At 47.4% G+C, this 27,797-nt stretch overlaps 1 long non-coding RNA gene across 5 annotated transcripts; it reads left to right on the top strand.

Moving 5' to 3' along the window:
* The first annotated feature begins 128 nt into the window (after nt 1-128).
* Nucleotides 129-27,345, top strand: LOC137210876 (uncharacterized). 5 transcript variants are annotated; one of them, XR_010936763.1, is made up of 7 exons: nt 129-2,306; nt 2,533-2,578; nt 8,637-9,417; nt 12,371-12,493; nt 12,833-13,079; nt 20,081-20,240; nt 25,119-27,345. It is a non-coding gene; the product is annotated as an uncharacterized lncRNA (long non-coding RNA). The 5 variants fall into 5 exon arrangements; XR_010936765.1 differs by lacking the exon at nt 12,833-13,079; XR_010936762.1 differs by having other exon boundaries at nt 8,637-12,493.
* Nucleotides 27,346-27,797: the final 452 nt, after the last annotated feature.

The raw sequence follows: 27,797 nt of genomic DNA, 5'->3' as shown, positions 1-27,797 counted from the left end.
TCCCCTCCCTCCCTCCCTCCTCTCCCTCCCCGCCGCCCCCCTCCTTCCCGGCCCTTCCTCCCCAGCTGCGTGCCCGCCAGGACCCCGCTCCGCCCGCCCGCGGGAGCCCGGCAGCGTCGGCGGCGGGCGGCGCCCGGCGTGCGGGTCCCGGTCCCCTCCGGGCCGGGGCCCGGCTGCCCGCCGTCGCCCTCCTCCTGCCGGGTTCGCGGTTCGGCCCCCGCCTCTCCTCCCGTTCACTCCTCTCTCGGCAGCTCTCCAGCCGTCCCTTCCCGTCCCGTGAGCCTCGCTCTCCCCTCCCCTCTACCGCCCCTCCCGCTCCGTCTCCTCCGCTTTCCTGCCCTGCGCTCCCGGCCTTTCCTTTGTCTTTTCTCGCCGCGGCCCGCCTCCCCACCGCGGCCCGGCCCGGGACGCTCCCCCGGAGTCCGGGTCGGGATCGGCAGGTGCCGGGGGCGGCCCGTCCCCCCTCCGCTCCACCGCGTCCCCGCGGGCTCGGCGCGGGAGGGGCGTGGGGTCCCGGGCGTCCACCCCCAGCCCACTCGGGTGCAGCCGGGGGCCGCGCGGGGTGTCAGCCGCCGGGGGGATTAAGATGACTGATGCGAGGGAAGAGGGCAGCGTGTTTTGTGTCTAAAGAGAGCGGGATTAGTGCAGAGAAAGTCCTGACCCGGGGTCAGCTGCAAGTCAAACCCTTTTACAATCAGCGAGCGGAACAGGCCGTCTCCCGGCTCGGCCGCAACAAGTTGGGGGCGGGGAGACGGGAGGCCCGCGCCGAGGCGACTGCAACCGCAGGGCGGACTGCGGGTCGGGCCGAATCCTTCTCCGTCACCAGAGCGCCCGGCTCCACTTCCTGGGCCGCCTTCGGCGGCTCCCTCGCACGCGAGCCCGGGCGGAGAAGGCCGGAGAGGCCCGTCCTGCCGAGGCAGTTGTGTGTGCGTGAGAAACCAAACCTGAAAGACCAGGTCCTTGGGCGCCCTGCCTTTCCGATTTCACCTAGGCTCTGCAGGAATCGCTGCCTGGCTTGGGCTCCTGCAAACCTCGTGGGGGGGGGGGGGGCGGGGGGGCAGTACTGGGAGGTGGGCGATGGAATACATTCAGGCTGTTTGTCGTCAGACCCCATTCTCCAGCAGGGCGGAGGAATGAGGCGCTAATCTGGGTGATAAACCCGCGTAGCTCATCAGGGAGCGAAATCCCCATGGCTCATCTGGCAAGTCAGGAAAACTGGAGTTTGCGGTGAAGGATCGGGTCGGGGGTCGGGGGAGAAGGAAGGAGGAGGATAAATTTGTCTTCCTCACCAGTCAAGCTGGGAATTTGCGCTGCAGTAACAGCACGAGGAGCTTTAACAAATACGAAAAGTGGATAAAGCACCCAAACGAGTGGTGTATCCAAAGATAGAAAAAGATCATCTATTTTGATAGTGAAAACAAAACAGAATTGCCATATTTTCCTCTAAATTGGCTTTTCATCTTTAAATGTGAAAACACCAACACCAGAGAGAGAGGGAGAGAAGGCAGTGTTTAAAACACCACGAACAGATACCTCCAAGTGCGCTGCTGTGTTTGCACAGCCACCCTGGTGACACTGGACTCTCCTGGTGAATGGGTTCCGGGTTCAAAGCACGTAACCGATTGCTACTCCTGAACTGCTAAATGTAACCTATGGGGAAATTTTGTCTGCGGCAGAAAGGCCGGACATCGTGAGTGAGTCTGAACGCCCCGCAGGTCCCTCGCGAGGACTTCATTGCCCACAGCCACTTCAGAACGACCGCGTGGGGACATTAAAGATGCAGTTTGTGAAGAACAGCAGGGCATCACATGCAAAGCCTCGAAATAGTCAGCCAGTCAAATCAGTGGAAAAAATCAGCTTTTGTTAGATTTTGCAGTTTCAGGAATTAGGCATTCACTGCAGAGCTGCAGTTTTGAGAAATTGCAGTGTCAGGCGTGTTCCCAATGGGGAAATATTGTGAGAGTGTGGAGGAATGTAAGATTGGGTTTGACAATGGGGGGACTGACAAGAGTTATCACCCAGACATTGTTCTCTCTCTGCGCACCCCGGAAACGCTAAGTAGAGACGGTATCTAGTGGCAGCAATAGTCCTCCACGCTCACAGACGTGGGGATGAGAGTCTTAGCCTCGAAAAGACTGGCCTCGGGTTTCACAGGAGGAAAACTGGAACGCGTAGGGCACAGAACCTCATAGGTACAGAACACCTATAAACAGTATAGTAGCAGGGTAGGGTCGGCCTGAAGACATTCCAAGCAGAAGCCAACTTCTCCTTTTTCTTTCTAAGCAACAGAACAGGAGGAAATCCAGGTGAGCATGTTGTAACCTGGGCAAGGGTTTAGAAACCTCGTGCTTTTAATTCATCCATGCTATAGGGGGAAATGTAGGTATGTGGGAAAGGCCAGACCTCGGCAGGCGATTTAGCCTGAGTGTCCACACAGATGGAAAAGTAGGGGCTTTGTTCTCTGCGTTAGCAATTGAACTGAAGGGGGACGTTTATCCTTCTAAAAACTGGCCGTTTGCATTTTCACCTCAGGGAGAAACGACACCTGTGCTCAAAGAAAAGGAAGAATCATGGTGAGGTGAGATGATATTTATATTGTTTCTAATCTCTGTCGAGCCTTGTCCAGCAAGATGGGAAAGGATATAAGATTTGGAGTCAGAACTGAAGTTGAATCATGGCTGGTCACATGGCAGCCCTATGTCCTGGGTAACTGTCTTTGCCTCTGAGTCCATTTTCTCACATGTGAACCAGAAATCATCAAGCCAACCTCAGAAGGATGTAGTTGGGATTAAGGATCTAAGAGTATGCTGTGTGCCCAGCAAATAGTAACCTCCCGATAAATGGTGATTTGACACGTAAGCCTGTGTCCGTTCAGGCAGGGATAACGTGGGGAATTGTGACGTCAGTTGCCAAGTGTGGCCTGGCTGGGAAACAGTGATAATTATACAAACCCGTCTCCCCTCCATCGTATTAATAACGGTTTCTCTTGAGAGTTACCTGATGGTCGTCACATCATTGGCTCATCTGCCCAGCAGACATTTATTACAAGTCCATGGTGGGCCCGTGTTACTGCTTGAGCACCTGTTGTATGTGTGGCCTGTGCGCAGGTGCTGAGAATGCAGTGGTGGACATGACGGGCCTCACTGCCCAGTGGGTGGACCTGGTCATCACATGAAGAAGTGTGACACTGAGGGCCACAGTTGTGGGACAGACTGTGCACGCCCATCTTGGGGGGTCAGGGAAGACGCCTCGGAGTAAGTGAAAGCTCGGCTGGAAGCTGAGTCCGGCGGGGTCCTCCCGTGGGGCGTGCACACACACTGTATTTTCTTTTCTTTTCTTTCTTTCTTTTTTTTTTTTTTTTTTTTTGCGTGGAGGAAGGTTGGAATAACTTTGAGCAGAGTAGGTCTGATCACGGCTTTGAGTTGGCAAAGGTTTAGACTTAGAGGTTCACGAGGGCGGCGGCCTCTCATCCGGGTGCACAGGACACCAGGAGAGCTTGTTACCAACGCAGGTTCTCAGACCGAGCGCCCCGGGCAGGCTGCTCCTGAGGTTCCAGGGGACCTGGCCCTCTCCTAGGCACCCTCCGGAAGATGCTGAGGCAGGTCCAGCAGGGCTCTCGGGAGACCCGTGATAGGACACGGGCCCCAACAATTTTACGGTAAGTAGCTATTAAGACCGTGTCTAGATCACTTAAATTTGAGTAGCAGTTTATTATTTATAAAGTGCTCTCACTTAATTGTTCAGTTTAGATTATTTTTGAAAAAATTAAATTAGTGGGAGAAGAAAAAACTTAAGCTCTATCAGTAGAATCTTGTAAGTAGAGAGGACTGACCGATTTACTGATTTTATTTTCCATTTTTGGACCGGCCGTCCTGGCTGCCCGTGGACGCACTGGGCCTCTCCTGGAGGGCAGTCAGGAAGACACAGGAGGCGGACTCCACACCCGCATCTTTGTTTTAAAGATGGGCGATTCAAAGGACGAAGCAATGTCACCTTGTGCCTTATCAATCTCTAATTTTACCAAACTAATTTGTATTTATGTAGACTAGGTCTGCACAGCCCTCGTGAATGCAGTGTGGGCCGAAACAGTCACATAAATAGTTGAGCATTATTTTAATGGTATTTGAAAATAGGAGAAGGGCATTTAATAGTACATGTGAGATGGAATAAATGGGTTCTGTTGAATATATCATAGTTGTAATCATAATAATATAATATTTAACTATCAAGTTTCTCAGTATTGTCATCTGTAGAACGGGAGTATCTTGTTTAAAAAAACAAAAACCTTAAGTACAAAATACATTAAGTACTTTAAGTGTCTTTGAGAGGAAGAGGTTGGACAAATAGAGAGGCTGCTGTTGTAAAGAGAATAAGCTATTACGTATCAGCAATGTTTTATCTAGAAAGCACAGGGTTCCCCATGATGCGTGTGACTGTTACTTCAGATCATAATAAAGATAGCATTCATTGTATTTATAGATACAGATCTAGATAAAAGTGTGGTCATGGAAGAGATCCGTATCTATTTGAGTAGCATGCGAGAAAATAAATTTTAAGCAGGGTAAAGTGAGAGAAAATATTCTATAGAAAGAATCAAAGCTATCTTGATAATACAGGAATTCCAATAGGGTTTTTAGCTAATTTCAGGACACTGGGCATCATTCAGGAGATCTGATAACCTATGCATTTTAACTATAGCTTTTGGAGAAGATGACACTGTTTTTGTTGTCTAAATCGTTCATCATTCTAATGGATAAGATGTCAATCCAGATAATCAGGCCCCTGTGAACAGTGGGCAGGGAAGAGTTTCTTAAACTCTCTTGTTTTGATCATTATTGCACATTATAAATATAATTGCTCTGGTTACTATGATTACATGCGTGTTCCTCGTACACTGCCCCCAACACCCAGAACTATAGACGTAATGTCACCGCGTGATTACATACACAGAGAAAAGAAAATCCTGTACTAGGAAGGAAGGGAGGGAGGGAAGGAAGGAACGGAAGGAAGGAAGGAAGGAGGGAAGTTACAGTGGATGAAATGAAATAGAGAAATAAAATCCAGGGCGACTCTTAAAGCAGTCTCGTCCTTGGTCAAAACTAGTAGACTAAGCATCTTTTTAAAAAGTTGATAGAAATCCTGGTGCTGGGAGCATTCACAACGAAAATAGACAAAAAGCTGATGAACGTGTTTTAGCGAATCCTTGCATATGAGTTTACATGTTCGTAGTTTACCATCTCTAATTCTCTCTGAGTTGCATGGATTTAAAGTTGGTTATACTAATCTGAGGAAGACATTAATGTAAAACCTTTCTTCTCTTTTAAAAAATAATAAATCATTTATTTTAGTCTTTCAATCCGAGATTACTACAAGAAATATACTCTTAATTTTAAAACATTGACCACGAAGTTTTGAAAACGAACTAATTTCCACACTTACTACAGGAAATTATATAAAAGCCTTAAAATAATTAAACCATACTTTATCGTCTAAAATAAATACATCACCTGTAGCAACTATTTGCAGAAAACTAAAATTGCCTTTAAAGTCACAGCTCAAATGTAATCATGCATTTGCATTAAAAACAGATAATTTAAATCAATCTATAAGCTTCAAGTTCAACATAAATTTAAACAGCTTAAGTTTTAAATGAATTTGAAACAGTTATGATTATATTAAATCAGGTTTGAGGAAAGTTGCACATTTACAACGTTTTAAGGCGAAGTCTTCACTTTAGGATTTTTTAAAAACGTAACCAGAACGGGGTCGGCCCTTCCCGCTTCCCTGTGCAGTCTGTGCGAAGCCTGGGCCACCTGCAGACTTGTGCACGTGAAGGCCTGCCTTTGCTAGAACGCCTTCCGGGGAGCAGACGTGCCCCCGGGCAGAGACCGCCTGTCAACTAGCGTGCCCAGTAGCCCCCAGCCTCCTGGAGAACAGGCTCGGTGTCTGGCTTGATCCGTTTGTTTGTCCTAAAGTTTGATTTCAAGCATCAGCACAGTTCCAGGCAACTTGTGGGGACCAACAGCCGTTTACTGAACTGAATCCATACAGCGGAGCAGATGCAGGGGCTTCGGGGGGCTGCTGAGATGCTGCTGTCAAGGACCAGCCCAGAGGAGCCAGCCTGCTTCCGCCTGGAGGCCCCCCGCGCACCCCCGGGGAGCGGTGCGGGGAGCAGGCACCTTAGGGCTTAGCACAGTGCCTGGTGCATATCCCAGAGCCCTGGCCGCTGCGTGCCTCCCTGGCTACAGTCCTGGTGGTGATTAAGGAGACAGGAAAGCAAAGTCCGGCGCTGAGAGTGGCACGCAGGCCTCCTCCTGTGGCTGGGCGAGTGGACCCCAGAGCTTGTGTACATAAGCCCCAATCCAAGGGACTGTTGGGCTGGGGGAACTTGTTTTCCAACTCTCAATTCCCCAAGGCCTGCTCTATAATCTGACACGTGGGGGTGCAAGGAACTTTGGTTTGCCAGTGAAGTGTTACAGTTGTGCTCTGTTGCGTTATATTGTATCATACGGTGCGGTGTGGTACCAAGCCCAGCTGTTTCATATGATATTAAGGTAAGTTTCCTCCCAGGACCATAAGGATAAAGCCAGCTCTGGTGCACAGAGATGATTCAGCCACCTGCACAGGAGGAGGTGGGCAGGGGAAAGGGGCCACCCTCTTAGACTGGGAGGGGGACCTGTGAAGAGGCACAGGGTGGGAATTCACCTCTTCCACCTTAATCGTAGAACTATCAAGAAATCTAGCAGGGAGCGCAAGGGGGATAAGTCTGAAGGTGGTGACCTTGATGTGGAAATAGGTTGACAGTTAGTCCCAGCCAGGTCTGTCTCCGGATGCTGCCTTATCATCCTCTGTAATGCTCCTCGTTCTAGTGTGAATTGGACTGTGTAACTTGCTTGTATGGTTGAAATGTATAAAACTGGACGTTGATTTCTTACGGTTAGAATAATGGTGGCAGCAGAGGAAAGCACATGGCAGCTCCACTGGGTGGTAGGGCAGTGCCAGATAACCTGTCCCAACCTTGTCCCCGTCCTGTGCGTCCCCAGGGGCCCCACAGAACTCAGAGAGACAGCTCAGGATACTTGTGAATTTGGGGGGAACACAGCAATGCTGGACTTTGGTCAGCTGCCCCGGGAGCCGTGCCTTACGGTAGCTCCCAGTCTCAACATTTGCTTGCAGCTGAATCCCTCCTGATGACACCATATCTCCACGAAATTGGGTTTTTGTCAGTCGCTGAGTCAAAAGCCATTCCCGTGGGAGACACAGGGTGGGCCGGGAGTGAGGTGTCGGGGACCGCGTGATTCCAAGGTCAGAGGAGCTGTGCAGAGGGCACCTCGTACCGCTGAGCCTTACTCAGCAATGGGGGTTAGTCAGGGAATGAAGTGAAAGTATTATTTTTTTCATTCAGTTCATGTAATTTTTTTTAAATGGCTGCTAAGTTGTTAGGATATAAACATATATTAAGTTACATAGCTACTTAGCAAATGGAACTGTTAGATATTTCTTTTGGCCTGGGGCACAGTAAACAATTACCAGAATACTGAGGGTATGGTAAAAACGTGCACGAGTCAGGTTGGCACTGAATTTGCAGCTTGTAGATTGATTTTAAATGATCTATTTTTGCTTATATTATGTCTCTACAATGGCATCATTTACTTTGAGCTGCGACTTTAAATACAATCTTCTTTTTCTGCAAATAGCTACTACAGGTGACGTATTCATTTAGATAATAAAGTATTGGTTTAATTATTTTAAGAATTTTGTATCATTTCCCTTAGTAAGTGGGTAATTTAGCTTGTTATCCAAATTTCACATTTTTTAAAACTGAGAATACATTTCTGCTAGTAATCTCAGTTCGAAAGAGTAATATAAACGATTTATCCTTTTTTTAAATGAGAAGAAAGGTTTTACATTAATATCTTCCTCAGATTAACATAACCAAATTTAAATTCATGCAACTCAGAGAGAATTAGAGATGGTAAACTACCAACATGTAAACATATGCAAAAACTTGCTAAAACGTGTTCATCAGCTTTTTGTCTATTTTCGTTGTGAATGCGCCCAGCACCAGGATTTCTATCAACTTTTTAAAAAGATGCTTAGTCTACTAGTTTTGACCAAGGACAAGACTGCTTTAAGAGTCGCCCTGGATTTTATTTCTCTATTTAAGTCACTTTAATGTCAACTATTCTGTCCCAGGACATTTTTTCTATCTTAGTACAGGATGTCCTTTTCTCTTTGTAAACCACACGGTGACAAAATGTCTATAGTCCTGGGTGTTGGGGGACAACGTACAAGGAACACGTCTGCACGTAATCATCATCCTAGCCTCCATGGCCTTAACAGTACGTGATAATGTTGGAAGGGGCGGGTCAATTCGGTGTCTGAAGGTGGCAGTTCAGAAAGTAGAGGGCGTCAGTATGAGTTATTACTGTTACTCTGAAATCCAAACATTTGATAACCATTTTTATTTTTTCAAATAATTATTTTTATCTTATAGGCTGATTCAATATCTATGAATAGGAGAAAACGCTCCCTTTGAAAGAGAGAACTCTCAAGTATGCATGTTAAACTACTTTTTTCTAAAGTTTTTTATTATTTTAAAATTCATTTTTCTTATTTTTGTTTTGTTGAGGAAGTTGAGAACGACCAAGGAAAGTTCTGGACAGCAATAAGGAAAGGAAGCCGGCAGTGCAGGAAGGCAGGTTGCCTGTGACCAGCCGTGGGCTGAGCCACGGAGGAAGGACTTCAGGCTTCGATGCAGTTCTCACCCAGCTCAGGGGAGATACGCGAGGGGCGTTTCAAGTTCGCTATAAAAATACTCCTACACAGCCTCTCGCCCGCGGAAGCCAGGGCTCTGTTATAAACATACGATTGCAGTTGAACTGGATGTGATTGAAATGTTTCGGTTGGATGTATTCATGACAGTGACTAGAACATGGGAACAAGTGGAGAACATAATTCAGCCCAAGAAATACATGGAGCATTAAGAAAATGATTAGGAACGAGGGGTTACCCGGAAGCTGGAGGTGGACCCAAAGCAGAGGGGGTCAGAGAGGGGTCACATTGGAAAGACCGAAGCATGAAAAAGACAAGAGTTTGCAAGGAGCCCTCCAACCCCTGCCTCAGAGAAGTGCTGTGTACTGTGCGCGGTGCCAGGATCAGAGATGGGGCGCAGCTGTTAGATCACATCCTTTACTCGGGCCGGATTCTTTTAAGCAAGGAATCCTTTTTAACCTTCCTGTGAACTACGTAGTCCCTATTGTAGCACATCTCCCGGGGCTGCCGTACAAAGTGCCTCAGACCGCGTGGCTTCAAACAACAGAAATGTATCGCCTCGTGGTCTGGAGGCCGGAAGTCAGACATCAAGGTGCCTGCAAGCTGGTTCCCTCTGAGGCCGCGAGGGAGGGTCTGTCCCAGGTACCCCCCCCCCCTCCGCTTTCTGTGGTTTGCTGGCATCCTTGCCGTCCCTTGGCTTGAAGAAGCATCACCCGATCTCTGTCTTCACCTTCACCTGGAGTTCTCCCCGTGTGTCTTTGTATCCAAATTTGCCCTTTACAAGGACACCACACACACCGACACCCTCATCTTAACTTGTTTGTCTGCAAAGACCCTATTTCCAAATAAGGTCACGTTAGGATGCCAACCTCTTCTTGGGGACACCATTCAAGCCATGACGTTCACTCTTTTGATCATGACACCAATAAATTTTCTTGCCTAGTGAATATTGCACATTCTGAAGGCCCTGGTTTACTAGAAAATTGAATAGTTTAGTCTTGCGGGCTTTCAAATATTCTATGTGCAATTATTCCCAAAAGCTATTTCTAAACAGGACCTTTTAATGCAACCAAGCAGGAGTCCATCTTGACCTAATCATTTACGTAAAAACACAGTAGTGGAGGGAACTTACTGACGCCACTTTAAGGCAGCACGTAGCAGGCACAGGAACTCATGAAGTTTACCCAAAACGTGTTGCTCCAATTACAGGAGAAAGAAAAGTGAACAGTTCCTGGGTGCCAGACTTATTTTTCTTATTTGTTTTTAATTCACTTTATCTTGCTATATTAAATGCACCTTTGTAAACCATCTATCTCTTTGCGAAGAATGCAATGTATAAAGAGATTAATCACTGTTGAAGTTCACATATATAATCTCATTTAATCCTCACTACATCTCCAATTTATGATTATTATATTTCCCCCTTTTATAGATTAAGAACCTGAGAGGTTAAGTTATCTACAAAAGGGCATATCATTAATGAGCATAAAATTCAGGATTAAAATCTAGTGCTGACAGATTCTAATGTTTATAATTAATATAGTACGTAGGAACAGTTTTAATAGACTTCATTTTTAGAGCAGTTTTAGGTTCACGGTAATACTGAGTGGAAAGTACAGGGAGTTCTCATGTACCCCCTCCTCCCAGCATGCACAGCTTTCCACACCATCAACATCCCCACCAGATGGTACATTTGTTGCCATTGGTGATCCTACACTGACATGTCATTATCACCCAGAGTCCACAGTTTTACGTTTGCACACACTCTAGGTGTCGCACATCTGTGGGTTTGGGCAAAGGCGTAATGTTATGTATCCACCGTTATAGCATCATACAGCCCCCCAAATCCCCTGTGCTCCCCTATTCATCCTCCCCTGGAAACCACTCATCTTTTCACTGTCTCCATAGTTTTGCTGAATACTGTACTTTTTAAAGGCAAACAGTATTATAAGGCTTATAAGGAAAATAGCCCCCCTCCCTAGTGTCAGGCATCCCTAGCTCTCAGTCCCATTCCCCAGCAGCAACCTGTTATAAGCCTTCTGGCTGTTTTCCCACTGTTTATCTCCGTATTTCTGAATTATAGTTTTATATTGCTTATTCTTGATTTATTAATTTTAGACATTATCTATTTGGACCTTATTCATTAGCAACTATAAAGCTTCCACATTCTTTTACATTCTTCCCCACTTCCCTCTTTCCCAAAGTACGTATGTCATTGTTTCTGTTAAATATTCAGTGTATACCTTAGTCTGAACGTGGAAGTACTGGTCATGGCTGAGAAGAGTGGTAAACTACGATTGCATTTCCTTTCGTTCCAAACTTTTGTTCCCCCTGAAGTTATTAATGGTCTTGTTTCGCAAGAGTTCTTGTTATTCATATGCTTAGTTTTCTCTGTTCTTACCACACATTCCTTCCATGCTGTACATCACTATCATAAACACCTTTGACACTATGATTTGCAAGATTAAACATATCAGGAATTTACGAGCGAGTATGAGAGTTCCAGTTGCTCCACATCCACATCAACACTTGCTTTTCATTGTTAGCCGTACTACTGGGTGTGTGGTAGGATCCCATGTGGCTTTAATTAGCCTTTCCCTGATGACGAATCAAGTCGAGCATCCTTCCAGGTACTTATTAGCCATCCAAATATACATCTTCCTTGGAGTAATGTCTATTAAAACATTTTGCCCATTTTTATTATTTTTTTGTATTAATTGAATTTTGGTAATTCTATATATTCCAGACACAACTCAGATCACTGTCTTGCAAATATTTTCTCAATCTGTGGCTTGCCTCTTCATCTTCTCAGCGATGTCTTTTGAAGAAGAAAAGTTTTAAATTTTGATGAAGTTCAGTTTATTGATTTTGTTTTTCTTTCATACAGTTCATGCACTTTGTGTTGCATTGAAGGAATCTTTGCCAAACTCAAGGTCATTAAGATTTTCCCTCGTGATTTCTTCTGGTAACGCATTGCCCAATGAAGTAGCCACTGCCTCCAAATGGCTAATTGAATTTAACTCAAATAAAATGAATTTTTTTAAACTTTGTTCCTCAATCACAGTAGCCACATTTCAAATGCTCGACAGTCATATGTGGTTATTATTTTGGGAAATACAAAGTATATTTCCATCATCAAGAAAGTTCTATTGAATAATGCTCTAACATTCTATAGTGTTACCTCTCACATTTAGGTCTGTGATGCATTTGAGCATAACTTTTGTATGTGGTGTGAGGTAAAGGTTAATATTTCTTGCATGTGGTTACTCAATTGTTCTAGTATCATTTTTTGAAAAGATTATTCTTTCCCCATTAGATCGCTTTTGTACCTTGGTTGAAAATCAATTAACTGTGTATGTTTGGGCCTAGCTTTAGACTGCTTATTCAGTTACACTGATCTCTTGGCTCCCAATCAGTGACAATACTCCCTTATTGGAATCCTAAAGAATACCTCTGCGGTTTTCCTTCCTTGGCTTGCGGTTTCACATTGCTAAAGATATTGGAATTTTCTCTTTTTTCAGGTGTTGGACACGCTGTCTTGTCTCACAGAATTCTCTCTTTTTCTGCTTTGCCTCCCTATGTTGGCTTCTTATAGGAAAGCAGAGCTAGATTTCGCTCCTCAAACCTCTTTCTTGTTCCAACATCAAGTGACACTTGATCGTACTGAACACTGAGTTTTGAGCACAGTCAAATGGATGCATGTAAGGAGAGTTAAGAGGTAAGAGTGGAATTCTGCAAAGTCAAAATACATTCGATGAAATCCATTTTTCCTGAACTTTTTAGGAGACAATTATGGTCTCCTAAATTATGGTACATTAGAGGTATGGGCATCTAGACGTGAAAAAAGGTTTTGAATATACTGATTTCCTGCATTTTCTCGTCTCTGCCCCTAGAGTCACAGTTTTAGATAGCTGTGAATGCTCACTGAGAAGTTCCTGGTCGGTGGGGTTCTTATTTCAAAAGATGAAATGCTCCAGTACCAGTTGTGATTGTTTTTAGTTTGCTGTTACGGTTTAAAGTTACCTATGACCCCATCATTTCCCTTTTCAATCTGAAGACTTTATCCATTTGACATGGGCAAAGGAAAGGGAATGTAATTCCTTTTGAGATGATGGGAGCCCTTGCACCCCTGAGCAGACTGAGGAGGAGAGAACTGCAACTAAGTCAGAATCTGGAAGCATTTCTGCAAAGAGTCCTTCTTCGAATCCTTAGAAAAGTGAAACTACAATGACAGCCACCACCCCACCACCACCACGAACAGTAATGACCAGTAATGACGAGGTCAGCCACCCATTGAGACTAAGGTGAGAAGGAGACCATGCCCACCCTCCCCCGCCCGGTGTGATTCCCCAGTGAGCTGCATGATCTGAGAGCTATTATGTAACAGATATTTAGGGTAATTATTCCATTTATTCCACAAACATGGACTTTGATCCACTGGCTCGTTAGAGATAGCCAGAGAGTTGCCATGGAAAGACCATTTCACAGAATTATTAAGTGATTCCTGGGCCCTATTCAGAAACGCTGAGAAAAAGGAAAATACACACAGGTTTTATTAAGGTATTCATTCATTCATCTCCTTTCTATCACAGAGAAAATAGGCTGTAGCTAGGACACATGTCCCCCAAAATCAAGTCTCATGGAGCTGTTGTGGTCAACAAAAAAGTATATATAATTCTCGAACATAAAACAGGGAATGGATTCAGGAGCCTACAAATCAAACCCTCAGAAATGCACTTTATGACAGGCTATTTTATAAGGTTCAGAATTTGGTTAAAGAATAAATAAGGGAAATATTTTGTCTTCTCAAAATGCACATTTACAGCTACACTTGAGTCTAACTGTGTCCTCACCAGTACGTGATGTGCACACACACACGCAAAGACGAAATGGCGTGATTGATACTGGGACTATCTGGGTGGTCCTTATATAATCTGGACATGTCTATATTACAGCATATATAGGGCACAGATATACCACGATAAAATGAGAAAACAATTCCACTTGAATTTCCCCAGGGCATAAACTACTACAGGGCATAAATGGATTCACTGAATTATTCTAAGCCTAGGAAGTTGAATTAATTCCTTTAACATACAAAAAATTAGATTTTAACAAAATTGAGTGTGAGGCCATAACTACCCTCCTTAAGAGCCTAGAGGTGTGCTGAGTCCCTGAAAATTTGACTACTGAGGGGCACAGTTTTTAATTAAAATGAATTTAAGTAGTTGCCTGTGGCTAGTGGCTACCGTACTAAACAGTGCAGATATTGATTGCTTCCATTATCACAGAAGTGATTAAACCGTGCTGTCTCAGAGTGAAAACGGTGTCCAGTGGTGCCCCGTTGATTAAAGTTCCTTGACTTCCTTGCAGAAAATGTGCTGGAGTAAAACCTAGTGTTACTGGTCTAATATCGTACTTTGTTCATAGAGACAATACATTTTGTATACTTTGTTATGTTTAGGGGCAAGACAGATACTTTGATTGGAGAATGTACAGATGAATGTAAATATTTCATTTTAGATTGTGCTTTTCTGTACTAGAATTTCCATGTGTTCTTTTTCAATCATTTTTACTTCTCTATTGATATTCCCCATCTGTTTCCACACTGTGTTCATATTTTTATTTAAATCCTTCAAACTGCTTGTTTTTATCATATTAAAGTCCGTCACGTCTGCCATTTCAGGTCTTTTTTATTTTTAACTGATTTTTCTCCTACTCATATTTTTCTCACTTTTTCTTCTTTATGTGTCTGGTGATTTTTTATTGTCTGCTGGGCTAGTAGCTGCCCCTTTGTTGAATGTCCAAACGTGACTGCCTTCATTTAAAGGGAATTAAGTGTAATTCTGAGGCAGTTCAGCTTGATCTTTTAAGTCTTGTCTTTAAGCTTTGTTAGGGCACGCCTGCAGTAGTCTTTACTCTTGGGCTAGAGTAGCCCTGTTCTTAAGGCATATCTCTTTTGGGACGTCACTTGAGTGCTTGGTGTGTTCAACGAGGTCTCTTCATACTACTGCACTGTTTCCCAGCCCCACGTGAGTTCTGGGATTTCCACTCAGCTCGCTTCTCCTTGGTAGTTTGCCTGCTATGTCAGCACCTTGCCTTTTGCAGGCAGAGTCAAGTGTCCGGTCAAGGACTCAGGGGACATCTGGGTAGATTTCCAGGCACTCCTTATATCCTACCCTCCAGCTCTCTCTTTGGTCCTATTCTCCAGTCTCCGTCCCTGCAGCTCAGCAGGACTGCCTTGTTCTATGTGGGCCCCCCTTGTATTGCACTATACCATCAAACGGATGCACCGTGGTAAAAATAAATAAATAAAAAAAAAGCAAACTGGCTTTTTAAAAAAGCAAAGTCTCACAGAAAAATCCGTGTAGAACATGAAATGAAGGTGATGGCAGCTAAATCTGATTCCAGTAGCAGACACGCATGCCTTTAGTAATACAGTATAGTTATTTAAGAATGTAATTAAAATATCATTTTTTTTCTTCAGCCGACATGTATTACTTTTTTCAATTGGCTACAGAGCTGTTAGTACCTAAAAATTTTTAAGTTGAACCTAACTTCTTAATAAACAAACACTTAAGAGTTTCTTTTGGACGAAGCTGCTGTGGGAACTTTCCCGAGACACGAAGGGCACCATGACCTGGGCGAGCTGGGACCCTCTGGACCAGAGAGCTCATCTGTCTGGGCATCACTGTTCCTACCTGCAGATGCAAGGGTTGTGGTAAATTGTCCTCAAGTTCTCTTTTTATTCTAACATTTTAGGAATCTGTTTCTGTATTATGACAGCTGATTCCTAAGTGGTCCCTTGAATGTGGAATGTTAATTTGGCCATTTTTCCATCTGGGGAGGAAAGAAGAAATGCTGAGATTCCCAACTTGTCTGAAGCAAGGGTCCCCATGGCTCCTAGAAAAAGAGGGAGACAAGACAGATCCAGGAGTGTCTCAAGCAGCTAAGAACCAGGATTTTAAAATCAGTTCCAATCCCCACGTCAGACATGGCCTGGCTCTAATCCAGAAAAAAGCATGGTATCCACCCCAGAACGCTCCCACACCTTGAGAACACGGCCGTTAACCTGGGTCCACCACGCTAACCTGGGGCCAAAGGACTCCATGGGGAAAACTCAGAATGTCCATTGAACTTGGACAGAAAAATAGTCACCTTTATTTTTATTAACCTTTAACTGAAATTGAGCATTTCCTTTGGTTATGAATGTAAGTCCACAAACCACAGGAGTATCGGCATTCCCTATGACCTTGTCATCAACTGAAATAATCAGTATTTTCATGTCATGGTACACTTGTTACAAATATTTCAAAATATCATTTACACTCCCAACCACTCTGAAATTGCAGTCATTTTTGGACCTGCTACAGAACTTGTTACTTAGTGCATTATGGAGGAAAATTATTACTATATCACAAAATATTTTAAAAATATATTCTGATATTTGCACTTCAATATGAGTTGTTTCCTTGGTAATCTTAAATCTTAGTTTTACCCTTTTATTGCGGAGGACTTGGAACATACATAAAAGTAGATTAAATGATATCTAGAAGCGCACATACCCATCTCCCAACTATACCCCCAAATCCTTTCCAATGCTACATTATCTTGTAGTAAACCCTAGATGTCATATAATTTCATCTGTAACTATTTCAGTATGTACTTCTAAAATATAAGGTCTTTTTCTTGAAGTATAATCATAATACCATTCTCACACTTTAAAAAATCAACACGACCTTAAATAGCATCAAATATCCCATCAGTGTTCAAGTTTCTAGGCATCCATAAGTGTTAGCTTTTAAAAATTTTTTTAAAATTAGAATTCAAATAGGGTCACACTTTTAATTAGTTGATATGTCTTTTAAGTCCCTTAATTTCTAGATTCTGCCTCATCTCTTCTCTCTTCTTGCAATTTATTTCTTGAAGTTAAAAAAGGGGGGCAGGGCTTCCCTGGTGGCGCAGTGGTTGAGAGTCCGCCTGCCGATGCAGGGGACGCGGGTTCGTGCCCCGGTCCGGGAAGATCCCACATGCCGCGGAGCGGCTGGGCCCGTGAGCCATGGCCGCTGAGCCTGCGCATCCGGACCTGTGCTCCGCAGCGGGAGAGGCCACAGCAGTGAGAGGCCACAGCCCTGAGAGGCCCGCGTACTGCAAAAAAAAAAAAGAAAAAAAAAATGGGGAGAGGTTGTTTATCCTGCAGAGTTTCCCCATCTGGGTTGTGGGTTGCATCCCCGGGTCATAGTTTATCACGTCCCTCTTTCCTCTGTTTCCTGTCAACTGAGAGTTCATCTAGAGGCCTGATGCCATCAGGTTTGGGGGCAGAAGGAAGCCATTGGTTTTCAATGTTTAGATCCATTAGTTAAGTGGGGGTTGCACAATGCTTTATTTTAACTCTATCATTCTTATAATTTATTATCTGTAATATTTCTTCAAGAAAAAAATATGCCTCATCAACTGTTTGGTTACCCAGTGATACAGTTAGTATAGAAAGATGGAATACACACTCTAGATTCTTTCCCCTTGTTTACCAATTTTCCAAATGATGAGTCAGTTCCTTTTTATACGTGTAAAAACACTATCCTGAGAAGGGGTTGTGGGCTTCACCCAAAGGTCAACCGGGCTGATGTCACAGAACAGTTAAGACCTCCTATCGTGGACCATCCCGGGAGATGCAGAGGGTGATCTGGGCTCCTGTCCAGTCCTCCCAGCCACAGTGATGGCCGTTTCTCCTCCAGCACACCCTTACTCTCCATCTCACGCATGCTGGTGTTGTGCTGTGATATACACACGGAAACCAATCCTGCAGCCGCAGCTGTGGTATCGGAGGGGCCACCAAGTTTAAATTCGATGGTCTGGTTCAGACACTGGCTGCGCCGCTTACTAGCTGGGCCCGTTCTCCACTCCTCTGAGCTTCCGTTTCTTCATAAGGCAGATGGCAAAAAAAAAAAAAAGGCAAAAAATTATACCTCACTGGAAGAAATTGTTGTGAGAACTAAAGAGGGAAACATTCCTGAAAGATCGAGACATTGTTGGCCCTCAGCAGGTATTTGTTAAACCTGACTCTTAGTTCCCCCAAAGCAGGGGCTTGTTAATTAGATCTTCGGTAGCAGCCAGAGGAGTAAAAAGAAAATGTTTACCGTGAGATACCCCTGACTCAGACCCCTAAGTCACAGCGCACCCCTACCCGCCCAGCTCTCTCCCGTCTCCCTGGCTGACTTACCCCTGTTTCCTCCCCTCCTCCCTCCGTCTTCCCTTCCCTCCTCCACCCGCCTCCTCTGTCTTGGTCTTTCTCTGTCCCTGGACTCTCTCTGTCTTGGTCTGTCTCTCTGTCTTGGTCTTTCTCTCTCTCTGACCCTCTCTCTCACACGCTCCCATATTCACTTCTCTCCTGTTCAAGGCACAGGGTGCTCTGCGGGGTGGGAGCCTCCCGTCTCTGAAATGCTCTTTGCAGTGAACCACATCCCACCCACGACAGGACACGTCCCCTCTCTTCCCTTGGTCCCATAAGCTCCCTTCTTCATGACCTTGCAACACAGCTGGCATCCCCCCCATCCTGGGCTTGAAATGCCTGTATCCTGCTCGAACCCCCGGTCCAACGGGAGTATCTGTGCTGTGTTTCGGTCCATCCATATACGCTCAGGGGGCTCATCCGAAAGATCAGCTGGGCCCTCCAAGCCCCTCAGGCTTCCCTTTGTGCACCAGCCTGGCCAGGTTCCTCTTCCATTCGAAGAGCTGAGACCCTGGCCCTTCAATTGCCCCCCTAAGCCGTTCAACCCCCGTGCACACCTCCCTTCCCTTTCGATGACGTAGCGGCTTCTCTAAAGCAGAGCTGCCCCTCGGGATATAGTTCCCCTGCTCACAGCCTGCATGCCCTTCAGCAATATCTCACGCACATCTCTCACCAGTGTCTCATCCACCGTCTCTCATCAACATCGGTTCTCGGGCCTCGTGTCTCTCCTCAGCCCTCAGAGGTCTCACCGAGGGGGCGTGGTGGGCAGCCTGGCGCATCTCGGTTGTGCGGATGTAAGTTAAGATGTGAGCGTCCCCATGTATCAGCCGTGTCCGCTGAGCCTTAGTTTCCCTGTTTGAAACGGACATGAAAGCACCTGCCTCTCTCTGTTCTGAGGCTCGTTAGTGGCGGTCAGTGCTGGGCGCGCGGGTGGCTGACACACCTCGGAGGGTACACCCCGCTGGGTCCCTGGGCCCCCTCCCTCTCTCCCTGTCCGAGGTCGCGGCTCTCCCTCCGCGTGGTTCTAAGGTCATTTCCTCCCGGTGCCAGCTGCTCCCAGGCAGCGGCTAATGCCACGCTTTGGAGTCAGAGCAGCCTGGGTCCAGATCCCAAGGCTGACGCCTCCTGTGTGGTTTTCAACTCTGGAAAGGGGAGAGGATTCTTAGGAAGACGCAAGAAGCCAGTGAGGGTAAAAACACAGCACAGCGCCCGGTAGCTTGTGATTTGGGAAGAACAGTTTTTAAGAAACGGATTTGTATGCATAACATCCATTTGCAGCTGGTGATGGTGGAGTCAGTGACTAATAAAAATGTCATTTCCTGCGATTTTTATAAATTACAGTAAATATGCAGTAATCACCCCCATTAGCTGCTGAAATGCAGGCAGCCATCTGGAGGGGAGGCCCGGGACCTCAGTGAAGCCTCAAGAGGTAGACCCCACAGGTGCAAATTGACACCTAGGAAAACAGTAGTTAGTACACGCTAGAATTTGGAGAAGGGGAAGGTGTTAAAATAAATGTATGTCAAGCAAATTTGGACTTCTCCACGAGGATCTGTCATGTCAAACAGGAAATAGCTATAAATTACTTGTAATAGTAAAAATCTTGTCATTTAGAACCTTTAAAGCAACGGGCTCATTTAACACATCAGCTCAGAGATCATAATCTAGGACAGTCAGCCTGGGTATTTATTTCACTTTTAATGTGTAGGAACCAGAGCAAACTATGTGTGATCCACAAAAGACCCCTAGCCTCCCATCAGCTCTGGGAGCCACAGAACGAGGCAGAGAGACTGCCTGGGGCCCGGGGTGAGGTGTGTGTCAAGACAGGAAAACCCTTCCTGCTCCTAAAAAGACAATTAAGACGTGATTGGAAATGTCACGGCTCGGGTCGCCTCATAATGAATAATTCCAAATAAATCCCACCATTATTCTGTTATTTGTTTTACTTAGAAGCTATTTGAAGTCGTTGGAGCTGAAAGTATGTTTCAACATGCCAAGCGTATTGACGCTATCTTGTAATCATCTTGCTAACGAGTCCGCAGGCAAACGATAATTGGAATTCTGTGTTTATTTCAGATACCTCAATATATACTACCCGCAGATAGGAATCCAGCTCAGAGACGTTGGTAAAGGGGCTGCAACGCCCCTGAGAAGGTGGTCCGGGAGTGCGACTCCAGAAGACGAGCACGCAAAGCCATCCTTCTGCTGCCTTACCGGGAGGCTCGGTGGCAGCAAGGTACTTCGGACAGAGCTGCCTAATGAAGTTTGCATGCACTGAGTATATATTTGATGTCGGTTGATGCAGGGTGGGGGGAAGGCTCTGGGGAGAAGGAGTGAGAGAACGTAGCCATGCACCAAACTAACCACTCGCCTTTTCCACCAATAGTGGGAGTTGGGCACGGAGCTCACATTCACACCTGTGTTGTCATCCTGAGCTCTGAGGAAGGACCGAGCTGGTCTCCAGAAGGACACTAACCCAGGGCTGCAATACCTCCCGCTTCCCCTGTCTTCTTCCTGGTGTCCCCACCTTCCACGTTTGCTCCCTCACCTGCCAAGCACACACACGTGGGACGCACGCACGCGCGCGCGCACACACACACACACACACACACACACCCCACAGCCCAGAAGGGCGCAGCAAGGACAGCAGCCACATTCAGAAACCCTAGGTCTGTTGTTTGGGTAACTTTGCCCCTTTTTTACTCTTCCACGTTCTGCCAAGTCCCACTGCTAGTGGGGTGAAAGTCTGCCACTGTCCAAGTGTATGAACGCAGGCTAATTTTAAAAAACACTGAATTTAATCTTAACGAGAAATTACATTTTAAAATTACCTTCAAACTGATACGCAGTTTAACTAGTTCCTTGCCCTTAACTGGTTACCTTAAAAATAGTTGTTGGTTTGTCTCTGAATTTAACCCTGTTTTCATCATAACCGCTAATTTTCGTAGATGGGTTACTGGTAGGGAAGAAGGGCGCGTTGAGGACAGGAGAGCATATATAGGCAGAGAGTTTAGACACTATTCAGATCACTTCGGTAAAAATTTTGTAATTCGGGAAGAAAACCTGATCCTGGGAAACAAATTATCCAGATTAACAGCCTCTAGAACCAACACCCAACCCAACCAAACGAAACCAGCCTCAGTTCGTCACTTTACTTTAGCAGGACATGTATGTATGTGAAGTAACACATTGATTTTTTGGAATCAAATAAATTGAAGAACTGGGTTCTTTCTCTAGCATAGGTAATTTCTAGAAATGCCAGCAACCTACATAGTTAGCCTCAATGACTGGAGTATTACTGATGAAAGAACGTTTGTCTTTTTTCTCTTTTTTTGTTCTTCTTTGGTGAATTGAATGGATAACCGTCTAGATTCTGCATTTCTAAACTATATAGAACTGTAGAGTAATTGTTGCCTGTGTTGACTGCATATTATTTTAACACATCCATTCATTTTAAGAAAGTTAATTTCTATAGAATAATGGATAATTGTGAAAATATTTGGGGCAAAATGGTGCAAATTCATTATTTGACTAACAACTGTGTACACTGCGTTTTCTTGGTTCTAAGACACACGTGTTTAGTTTTATCATCTCTGGAATCTAAGTGCTCCATTACCCTCAGTGACAGCTCACAGTTATAAGTGGCAGAGTTTTTTCCTTCACAGTGGCATGTAAAATAAAGATGCATCTTACGGTAACTGGCATCTTAGGCTTGTTGAAAAGAAAAAGTGCATGTGAGTGGTCGTAACCTACAGATAATTTCTTATCCGTGTGGTCAAGGATCAGCTCTTCTTTTTTGTGTGTGTGTGTGTGGTACGTGGGCCTCTTACTGTTGTGGCCTCTCCTGATGCAGAGCACAGGCTCCGGACACGCAGGCTCAGCGGCCATGGCTCACGGGCCCAGCCGCTCCGCGGCATGTGGGATCTTCCCAGACCGGGGCACGAACCCGTGTCCCCTGCATCGGCAGGCGGACTCTCAACCACTGCGCCACCAGGGAAGCCCCAAGATAAGCTATTCTTCCTGGACACTTCCTTACACAGAGATTATAAATTACATGCCCAAATGTCAGCATGGCTCTTTTTATTCTAAAAAGTCTTGTATTTATCGTAAGTGGTTTGCACTAGATCGCTCTGTGTATTTGACAGAGGGGCCATATTGCCTTGGACCAGAGGTGGTCCAACACCAGCTGAAAGATTCCCCAATGAAGACTCTAGAAGACTCTCAAAGGGTGAAGGAAGGAGGCCAGTTTCCCAACTGGTACCCAAGCTGATGATGAGTCAGAAAAGAAACATCAAAGTTAGTGCCACTGAATGGGATTTAGTTAGTATTTTAAATTTCAAGATGAGCCCACAAATTGTGCATCAAACTACTAAGCTACACTTGTGCTTGCTTTCTGGAACCTTTACAAGGCAATTGTTGTAATGCAGGAAAATCTCTACCACTGAGCCCACAGCCATGCCACGCGATCGCTCCAGCCCGAAGTCTTTCTGCGTCTTTTCTTGGAGCCAGACGTCTTGGGGAGGATTGGGAGCCAATCCTTTTTTTTCTCCTTTTTTTTATAAATTTATTTATTTATTTTGGCCGCATTGGGTCTTTGCTGCTTCGCGCGGGCTTTCTCTAGTTGCGGCGAGCGGGGGGCTACTCTTGGTTGCAGTACACTGGCTTCTCATGGCGGTGGCTTCTCTTGTTGTGGAGCACGGGCTTTAGGTGCGTGGGCTTCGGTAGTTGTGGCACACAGGCTTCAGTAGTTGTGGTTCTTGGGCTGTAGAGCATAGGCTCAGTAGTTGTGGCACACGGGCTTAGTTGCTCCGCGGCATGTGGGATATTCCCGGACCAGGGCTCGAACCCGTGTCCCCTGCATTGGCAGGCCGATTCTTTTTTTGTGTGTGTGTGTGTGTGGTACGCGGGCCTCTCACTGCTGTGGCCTCTCCCGTTGCGGAGCACGGGCTCCGGACGCGCAGGCTCAGCAGCCATGGCTCACGGGCCAGCTGCTCCGCGGCATGTGGGATAGTCCCGGACCAGGGCTCGAACCCGTGTCCCCTGCATCGGCAGGCGGACTCTCAACCACTGCGCCACCAGGGAAGCCCTGGGAGCCAATCTTAAATACTAGGTCAGTCTGAGGTGATGTGGGGACAGTAAGAGAGAAGAGAAAGAATTTGTTTCGACTTCTAAATTTTTAAATGCTAAGGATTCCAGACAGGAAAAATGGACCTATCGCCTCTGTGCTCCAGCAGCAGCCTCTATGCACAAGCTTGCTGGCCTGTGGGACACAGAGATGTGGACACACGGGCATATAGTGAGCGTCCGTGTTCATTTTTTTCTGGCAGAGATGCTACTGCTCTACTCGCGGCCCCCTGTGCTTTCCCTCGTCTCGCTCTTCCTGGGAGCACCACCTCACCGTCCTATACATCCGATTTAAAGGGAATTACCTATTCCTTCAATTATTTGTCCCTTATCAACTGATGTTACACTACAAGGATTCGTATTCAAAGGCCAGAAAGAAAGAGCACGTCATGGCATGTGGCCAAATAAAAGAGTAATGTTCTGGTGAATTTAGCCTAAATAATTTACTGCTATATAAAGGTGGAAAAGTGGAAGGTGAACCCTTTGACCAATAAATCTCTCCTGCCCGTGAAAGCCTTATCTGGGCCCCTCCGACATATTCCGCGCGCAGAAGCCATCATCACCGGCTCTGGTTCGTTATTTGTAAGCCCTGATCCTTCTGCACTCGGTGTCCTAAATACGGATAATTAGCATCAGTTTATCACACTTCTGCATATTTTCTCTTCTCTCCAAACATGCACGCTTCTGTCGGCTGCTGTTGGGCCGCAGAAGATTATGGAGACGGATTGCAGCGAATGAACGTGCTCCGCGAGATTAGGAAGGAATAGAAACAGGAACTTGGCCAATGAATTCCTCGCGAGAGCCTTATCATGCAATTACAGTTGCCTCGCATCACACTCTCCCAGCCTCTTAATCCAGCGCCCACCAAGAATAAGATTTCACTAATTTCTGAATTACTGCATCGCCTCCCAACTCGCTCCCGAGAATGGTTCGAAGGAGAAATGCTGCCGAAAACTACACACCCAACTTTATACTAAAGCATGAAACTTGAAATGTCGGAAAGGGCGGCGTGGCTCGGGATGGCTCCGCGTTTTAGCTGCTACTAAGCCTTGTGGCCTAGAGAGACACTCACTGCCCTCTGAGCCCCAGATTCCCTCACGGGCCACTTTGGGGGTTCAGAACTGGATGAATGGGAGGATTATCTTCTCTTAAACAAACGATCTGATGCGTTTTAAAACAGGACAAAGCATTCACTGATTTTCTTATCATCGCTGCTGATGACAGCCGTGGTGCCCTGAGTACCCTGGGCGGTCACTTGACCGCTTTGAGAACAGGCTCCCCCCTCAAACTGCCTTTTTCCCAATCAGCGCCACCACCCCCTTTCCCGGGGCTGACACGTTATAGTTTCTTAGGCACGTCAACCTGTATAAACGGGAGAAGTCTTGCCCCCCCCCCCCGCCCCGCCCTCCGCCGTGTCTCACAAGAGTGTAACCACGACCTGTCCCTGGGCATCCACACTGGGGCTTTCTCTCGCTCCTCTGCCTGTTAAGGTCATTCTCCCCGCGCTTTGTAATACTTAGGTATTTTTTTGTTTGTTTTGTTTGTTTGTTTAACATCTTTATTGGAGTATAATTGCTTTACAATGGTGTGCTAGTTTCTGCTTATAACAAAGTGAATCAGTTATACATATACATATGTCCCCATGTCTCTTCCCTCTTGCGTCTCCTTCCCTCCCACCCTCTAGGTGATCACACACCACCGAGCTGATCTCCCTGTGCTATGCGGCCGCTTCCCACTAGCTATCTACCTTACGTTTGGTAGTGTATACATGACCATGCCACTCTCTCACTTTGTCACAGCTTACCCTTCCCCCTCCCCATGTCCTCAAGTCCATTCTCTAGTAGGTCTGTGTCTTTATTCCCGTCTTGCCCCTAGGTTCTTCATGACCTTTTTTTTTTCTTAGATTCCATATATATGTGTTAGCATACTATATTTGTTTTTCTCTTTCTGACTCGTTTAAGGAGACTCATTAAGCCCTTCCATCCACCAGGGGACTATTTCTTGTCCAGAGCCGCAGTCAGGCCCTCAGATGCACCCACAAAATCAAGGTGCTGCGGCGGGAGAGAACCCTACAGGCCTGCGGTGATGATTCCCGGAAGGAACGGAAATCCAGATCAAATCTTCAAAACGTTTGCGCTTGCAGACAAGAAAGGCTAAGTCCTTGTGCGAAGAATTCATCAGCTAAAGAGACTCGCAGCAGTTGTGAAGAGTGTTTACTGTGATGTGCCTGTACTTCGCTTTCTCCAAGTATTGTCTGTTAGGGCCTCAGGCAGGACGGGGAGAAAGAAAGGATCCCACATTTCAGAAGACCCGCTTCCAGGCTTGGAGTCCAGAGTCAAAACTGGACAACGTTCGTACAAGGAATGTGTCCGAGTGTTTCCCGTGTGCCAGGCCCTGTTCTAACACGGAGCCCCCGAGTAACAACACAAAGAAAGAGGCCCGCCCCGACCAGCTGACAGTTACGATGCTGGGAAGTCCGACGCTGAGGAGGACGGGTTTGCCTTCTGCAACCCGGCCCATCTATTGGCTGACAAGGATTTCCTTTTTTGGAGGGAGCCAGACTGGAACCTCGTTCCCTCACTTGAGAGGGAGAGAGGGACCAAGGCCTGCGAGCAGGCTCGGGGAGGCCCTAGTCTGAGGAGCTACACTCCCTGTAGGACCAGTGGCTCGGAGTACGCCTGTCATGCTAGAACGGCAGCCTCGAACACAGCAGCTCCAGGCTGCCCGCGCCTCGCGTCCTAGTATCTGTCCAGAAACGAGCAAATACATCTTCCCCACACTGATGTCGGGGCAGTTCTGCTTTGCTTTCCCTGAATCGTCCTCCCTTCCAAAGCCACTGCAATCCACCCAAGGGGGCCGGGGGTCCTGATGAATGGGGCAAGCGGGCCTAGAGAAGAAACAGGACCGCATTGTTTTCCTTTCCCGAGACGGGGGCTCTTCAGCGTGGCTCCATCTAAGTCCCCGCTCTAGGACGGTTCAAAGCCGAGAGGCAGCAAACCGCCAGGCCGAGGCTCAGGCGCACTTGGGACTTGGGTACCGGAGCTGGGGAAGCTCCAGCCCAAAGTGTGAAATCAGATGAGGTGTTATTAGTAACTCCCTGGGTCATATTTCCTGAAGCTAAACTGGGGGGACGGGGCGGTGAGAGGGAGCCGTTTGCCATTAATCTGGGAACAAACGGTCAAGCTCGGTGACTGGGCTTTTCGCTTTTCTTTTCTCACTCTTCTCAGTGCGGGGAAGCGGCGCGCCCGCGCGGAGCGATTGTGAGGCTCTGCTGGAATTTGGCAGCCCGTGGGCTTGGAGAGCAGCCCCATGCTGGCCGCTATTCAGCGCCCCGCTCTCCTCGAGCTTTGCAAGTTTCACTCAGCCGTGCACTCAATGGCTTCACAAAGCTGATTACAAGCTTCAGCGCATTCCTGAAGGAGCCAAAAGCGACGCAGGTGCAAACGAGCCGAGGGAGCCCCTTATCCCGGTGACAGAATGGGACAAGCTGGGAAAGGCTTGGACCACACAAATCCAAGCGCACCAGGCGGCAGAAAGCCTGCCTTGGGAACCGGGGGTCATTATCCGCCCTATTCAGCGGGGCCCGGGGACCCTGGGGGCCCGGAAGGCCAGCTCGCGAGGGAGAGCCGGCGGCCGTGGGGACCCCGACGGGCCTGCGGCTGGGTTGGGACGCTGGCCGCCCGCGACTTGTGCATTTGCACCGATGGCGCCAGTGAAATCCGTGCTCGGACAGGCCCGGGTCAACACCAGTAGGGACAGAGGACGCAGCCCGGTGTGTGGACTGCGCGCAACCTTTGTTCAACCAGCGTCCAGACCGCACCGCCCTGTCCCTGTCCCAGCCTGGCGCTCCGGGGCCCGGCCACTCCCCCAGGCTACCGACCGTCAGCTCCGAGGGTCACTCTGCGCCCTTTCTCCCCCAGCCCGCCTTCCCCATCTGTCCTCGTGGCAGCCGGGTCCTGCGTAGGGCGACCCCGACGCCGTAAGGTGGCAGGGACAGTGTCCGCGCGGGGAGTCAGGATGGCGGGTCACCGGGCCGCCCCGTCGGAGCGCGCTCCCCGTGGCCTAGGATGCCTGCACCGCGAGTCGGACTCCACGGCGGGGAGGAGGGCCGGCCCCCCTCGGGGGATGAATGACGTCCCCGGCTGCGCTGGAGGACAGAAAACCAGGGCTGCGGGCGGCGGAGAGAGAAGGGCAGCGCCGCGGGGAACGCGCGTGAGAGGAGGGCCCGGGAGGGGGGCGCGGGGGGTGGGGGAACGCGGGCGGAGCTGTGGGGTGGAGCTGGCGCGCCGGCGGCTCTCGGGCAGCCCGGCGCTGTGTCCCGGCGAGCGCAGCGTTACAGCCTTTGCGTGGGGCGGGGGTCCCCCTCGTGCGCACCCCCTCGCCCCGCGTCCCCTCGGCCTCGGCCCGGTCGGCCGCGTGCTGGACCCGGCTGCGCCCGGGGGTCCCCGCGGGCAGGGCGCGCGCGCCGACGCTCTTTTGTCTGATAACTAATTTGAGTTAATGCGATCTTTATGTAAAGCTAACAGCGGATAATTGTCTATTTTCTCGCCAACAATCTCCATCACAATCACTTATCTGGAAACCTGCGGCTGGATTAATCGTTATATTCCCGAGATGAGCGTCGCTGTAATGCGCAGCGAACGCGGGTGGGGACAGGAAAACGCCTCCC

The sequence above is a fragment of the Pseudorca crassidens genome, chromosome 18 (genome assembly GCF_039906515.1).
Source record: "Pseudorca crassidens isolate mPseCra1 chromosome 18, mPseCra1.hap1, whole genome shotgun sequence".
Lineage (NCBI taxonomy): Eukaryota > Metazoa > Chordata > Mammalia > Artiodactyla > Delphinidae > Pseudorca > Pseudorca crassidens.
This window is presented reverse-complemented; position numbering and strand designations above follow the sequence as displayed.